Here is a 5949-nt window from a genome sequence, read left to right on the forward strand (position 1 = left end):
TTTCATGCCCAAGGTTCCCATTGATGATGCCTCTTGAGAAAAAAGAAGATGAATGTTATCTCATTATCCATCAATCTGCCTAGATAGCACTTGCAATCCCTGTTTGGAAATGTGCATTGACTGCAGAATTTCTTGCTCTCCTTCGAAATCAGACTCAGACTCTCACATTTCTCACTTTTGAAAGAACCTTATTGGATCAACTTGGGATTTTAGGATTATGAAGAATGGTAATGGCTCTATAGCAATGCATAAAGCTCGTTTAGTTGCCCAAGACTTTTCCCAAAAATCTGGCTTTGACTTCCACTTTCAGCCTGGTCATCAAGCCAAATACCATCAGACTGATGCTCACTTATTGCTTTTACTCATGGATGGTCTATCAAGCATCTTGATGTTAATAATGTTTTTTTCATGATGATCTAGAAGAAGAGATTGATATGATACAATCACCTTGTTTTGAGTAGGGCGCTCCACGCATGGTTTGTATACTTAACAAAACTCTGTATGACCTTAAACAGACATTTAGGTCTTGGTTCCTCACTATGGAGTCCACTCTCTTCGACTCAAATCCAAGTGAAACTATCTATATTTCATTTCATATTGATGCTATACTTTTCACTAGAAGTTTTGAATCTGGGATTTAAAGAGATATTCAACAGTTAAATTAGAAATTATCTCTAAAGGATTTAGGGGAGGTAAAACACTTTCTTGGCATTGAAGTGTCAAATATTGTTCAAGGTTTTCACTTATCGCAAGCATGATACATAACTGAACTTCTCAAGAAGGTGAAAATGATATAGGCCAAATCCTTCCCTGCTCCTATGATTTCTAATTTAAAGTTGAGTAAGGCAAATAAAAAACCAACTTTAGATGATAGCTATATAGGAGTGTTGTTGGAGCTTACAATATGTGGCAATTACAAGACGAATAAGCTTCTTTGTGAATAAAGTAAGTCAATACATGTCATGTCCTATTGATACTTATTGGAGAGTTGTTAAAAGGATTTTAAGATATCTCAATGGTTCTGTTGATTATGGTCTACCATTAAAGCTTCTAAATTTAGATTCGCTGGTTTCTTAGTTTAGACTAGGCATTTGATGTTGATGATAGAAGGTTAACATTGTGTTCAGTTTGGAGATAACTTAGTGCCATGGTGTGCTAAAAAGCAAAAGGTAGTTTCAAGATCAAGCACTTAGACAGAATATAGAAGTTTGACTCATGTCACTTCTAAAGTTGCTTGGATCCGGTCTCTGTTACATGAATTAAACATAAAGCTAGAAGCACCTCCTGTCATATGGGTTGACAATCTTAGTACCATTTCTTTGGCTTCTAATTCAGTTCTACATTCTCGGGCTAAACACATTGAATTGAATATCCATTTTGTTCGGGATAAAGGGGTTGCTAAACTGATTGATATAAGACATGTGCCCATAATTGATCAAGTGGCTGATATATTAACTAAACCACTAAGCTTCCAATTATTCAATAGGTCATGTAACAAATTTGGACTTTGTTCACTTGCCTCTCTCAAATTGAAGGGATGTGTTAGCCAGGAGTTTGAATTATTAAAAAGTTGTGTGAAGAAGATGTTAAGTTTCCTGCACAAGATAAGGAGAAAGAAATAATTATAATGTCCTTTGCAATTCCTTTTTTGTTAATGAGAAATAATCATCTTTGTGTTTTGCAACTCTAGGTCTATCTTGCAGAGGTGTACACTCATCAACGAAATTGATAAACTTTTGACTAAAGGCCAAAAGTGGCTCCAAAATATTGTGAATTACGATTTTGGTCAAGAACATTATCTTTTGAATTATTCCGTCCCTGACAATTGAAAACAGCCCGGATTTAGTCCTTTATGGACGATGTCGTTTAAAAATGATGGTTAACGGCAGTTTAGGAGTTTAAGGGTTTAAATTAGAATATTTAGTTATTTTCGAAAGTATTATGATTTTATTCGAAAAATAAATTAAATAAAAAGAACTCCTTGTGTTTTATAACACGTTTTACATTGTTTTCTTTCTCATTTTATCACCGTGTTTTATATTCATCTTCTTTCTCGGTTCATTCATTCTAAAGTGTTAGGGTTCGGCAACACACACCCTACTCCACATTAGATTGATATTGTCCGGTTTGGCAAAGCCCTCACGGTTTTGCTCTTGGGTACTCCTCAAAAGGCTCATACTAATGGAGTTGGGGTAGTCCATATATATGCTTGCAACTCCTACCCATACTCTAATGTGGGATATTGTTTGCTCCCCACAATCCTCCCCTTAAACCAAAACCACCAAACCAATATCACACACAGGTCACAGGTCACCCTAGGTCCTGGTCGAGCTCACACAGAGACATCAGAGAACTTTCAAGCGCAATTCACCAAACCACAAGCCGCACTGCCCTGCCCCTGAACCAGGGCTATGATACCACTGTTAGGGTTCAGCGGCTCACACCCAACTCCACATTAGTATGATATTTTCGCTTTGGATAAAGCTCTCATACTAATGGATTTGGGGTAGCCCATATATAGGTTTGCATCTCTTACCCACTCTCCGATGTGGGATATGGTTTGCTCCCCCTACATCAAGAACCCTAGTTCTAGCAAGAACCCTAAGTCTCGACAGCAACCCAACTTCGTCAACTATGGAGCGTTCTAAAAGGGATGAAAATGACAAAAGCATGTTTACCTTCGTGATATTCAGTTAGAGGAGCTGGACTGCTTTGTTTCAACTTCATCCTCCTCTCATACGTCTAACAGTTGTCGCGAGGAGTGCCGATGCAATGATGATAAGTGTCATACATGAACTAACTCATGGAGAATTAGGGTTCGTCATTCGTCGGTTCAACTTTAGCTAAATCACGGGTTGGGTTTCGTCTAGCGTTCAGGATCGTCGGGGAGAACTAAGGTTTGCTTCGACGGTTGGGTTTCACCAGCGAGTACTAGGGTTCATCAAGGAGAACTGTTGTTCTTTCGCCCCCTAGGGAGAACTAGGGTTCAATTGATTTTGTTTGATGTGCAGAGGGGTGAGAGAGTAACGATTTAGTATATGAGAGAGAGTGACGATTCAGAATAAAATAAGTGTGAGAAAAAATTCAGTTTTGTATCTTGTGCTTTTTTGTTAGAAGCATTTTCATTTTCATTTACAATTTTTCCAAATAAATTAGGTTATATTTTAAGTGTTAATAAAATGTAATTAATTAGTAACCTAATCTAGTAAAAAATAGCATAAACTCCCGTTGACCGTAATTTTTAAACAGCACCGTCCAAAAAGGACTAAATCGAGCCCGTTTTCAATTGTGAGGGATGAAATAATTCAAAATATAATATTATGGACCAAAATCGTAAATTATTATATGTTTAAGACCTTTTATGACATTTACTCTAAACTTTTTGAAATACCATCAGAGTAAAACTGCTGCATTTCTTTCACTGGCTTATCATATAATTATTTGTCTCTCGTTACTCCTAATTATTCTTCTGTTAATGTAACAACTACACAACTACTTGTGACAACATTGACATGAAAAAGATAGATAGACCTTTGATGCTAAAAGAAGTAAAATGAAAAAGAAATAGTACAAGAAATTGAAAAATACCACAAACGAAAAGAGTCTCTATCAAGAAACCTTTGATACTAGTAATTACTATACTAATTTTTATGAGGTACGGCAAATATGCAACTATATTTTCCTAATGACTAATTTTGGAGTTGCCTAATTATTATGTAACGTTTAAGTTAATTATTGATGGAAGCTTCTAGAGAGAGTATTCAGACAGAGCGAACGTAACCACACATGCATAAAGAATTCAGATTATATAAAGGCCAAGAATTGAAATGATATGTTTAATTTTGTATATTTAGTCTTCTCTGTTGACCTTCATAATCTTCAACGGAGAAGAAAACAACCAAATTCAATCTAATCCAATTGCAATCGCGCCAGATCTAACTACCTTGTTCTTTTTCAATTTTAATTTTTTTTCGCATTGGTTGTTTGTTGCAGTAACTGCTCGTGAGATTTCGCTGTTTTAGGAATTACAGAGTTTCTCGCACTGCAATCCGCCACTTCTGCAGGTCTGACAAAATATTCATCTCTGCTTCTTGTTATTCTCTATTCAATTGTGTGAAACAGTGACAATTTGGGAATTTAGAGAGGTTTAATGTGCGGCATTTATGGTTAGGACTTTGTTTTGTTGCTTTTAATGTATGGATAATGAATGATTAGACGAATGCACTTTTATCTTAGACAATTTAGCTAGTTTTTATCAAAGAGACAAAGGAATCGAGAATAGGAGATTAGGGAGAGAAGGTTTCATTGTATTTCTGTATATAATATGTACAGAACTTTCATTCTCTTATAGGCAGAGGAATGATGTAAATATGGTAGAGAAGTAATCTATTCCTAGTAGTATCAATTACATATCAATCACACGCTAATTGTGAAATTTTCCCGGTTTAGATTATCTTCTGCAATCTTTCCTTCTTGACATTATCTTCTGCAATATTTTCCTTCTTGACACTCCCCCTCAAGTTGAGCAACGGCATCTCCGATGTTCAACTTGCCTAGAACTTCCTTGAAGAATTTGATGTTGACTGCCTTGGTCAAGATGTCTACTAGCTGATGTTCGGACTTGACGAATGGGAGCTCAATAACTCCCTCATCGAGCTTTTCCTTGATGAAGTGACGATCGACTTCCACATGTTTGGTTCGATCATGTTGAACTGGATTTTCAGAGATACTGATTGCCGCCTTGTTGTCGCAGTATAGTCGGCTGCCTTGTGTAGGTGGAAAGCCTATTTCTGATAGTAGTCTCCGCAGCCATAGGATTTCCGTTATGCCGCTTTTTACTCCACGAAATTCGGCTTCCGCACTTGACAAGGCTACCACCTTCTGCTTCTTACTTCTCCATGTCACCAAATTTCCTCCAAGAAAGGTGAAGTACCCTGCTGTGGACCTTCTATCATTTGGATTGCTAGCCCAATCGGCATCTGTGTATCCATCGATCTCTAAATGTTCCTTTTTTTCAAGCAGGACCCCATATCCCGCCGTGCCTTTCAAGTAGCGCACGATCCTCAGTGCTGCTTCCATGTGATTTTCTTGGGATTGGTGCATAAACTGGCTCACCACCCCAATGGCATAGGCTATGTCTGGCCTAGTATGCGCAAGATAGATCAATTTCCCGACCAGGCGTTGGTATCTCCCCCTGTCAGCCAACTTACCCCCTTCTTCAATCTTCAATCCATGATTTAGTATGATTGGAGTTTCTGCCGGTTTACACTCAAGTAGGCCAGTCTCTGCCAATAGATCTAGAACGTATTTTTTCTGACGAAGGAATATGCCATTCTTTGATCTCAGAATCTCGATCCCTAGGAAGTATTTCATCGCTCCTAGATCCTTCATCTCAAATTCTTGAAACAAGCTTTTCTTCAGGTTCTCGATTTCTTCCTCATCGTCTCCAGTGATAATCATATCATCAACATAGATGATTAAGCACGTGATCTTGTCGCCCCTTTTCTTTAAGAACAATGTGTGGTCAGAGTTGCTTTGTTTGAATCCAGCGGAAGTCATTGCTTGACAGAACCTCCCAAACCATACTCTAGGGGATTGCTTGAGACCATAGAGAGTTTTCTTCAATTTGCAGACTTCTCCATTCTTGAATTCTCCGGAGTAGCCCGGAGGGGCTTCCATGTATACTTCTTCATTCTTTTTCAGTTCTCCATGTAGGAAGGCGTTGGTCACATCAAATTGGTGTAACGGCCAGTTTTTACACGCGGCTACGGAAAGCAACACCCTTACTATACTCATCTTGGCGACCGGTGAGAAGGTCTCGTCATAGTCTATCCCATATGTCTGAGTGTATCCCTTGGCCACCAATCTGGCTTTGTATCTTTCGATTGATCCATCTGCCCTGCGCTTTATTGTGAATACCCATCGACATCCTACCGGCTTCTTCCCTAC

Source organism: Salvia splendens, chromosome 21 (genome assembly GCF_004379255.2).
Source record: "Salvia splendens isolate huo1 chromosome 21, SspV2, whole genome shotgun sequence".
Classification (NCBI taxonomy): domain Eukaryota; kingdom Viridiplantae; phylum Streptophyta; class Magnoliopsida; order Lamiales; family Lamiaceae; genus Salvia; species Salvia splendens.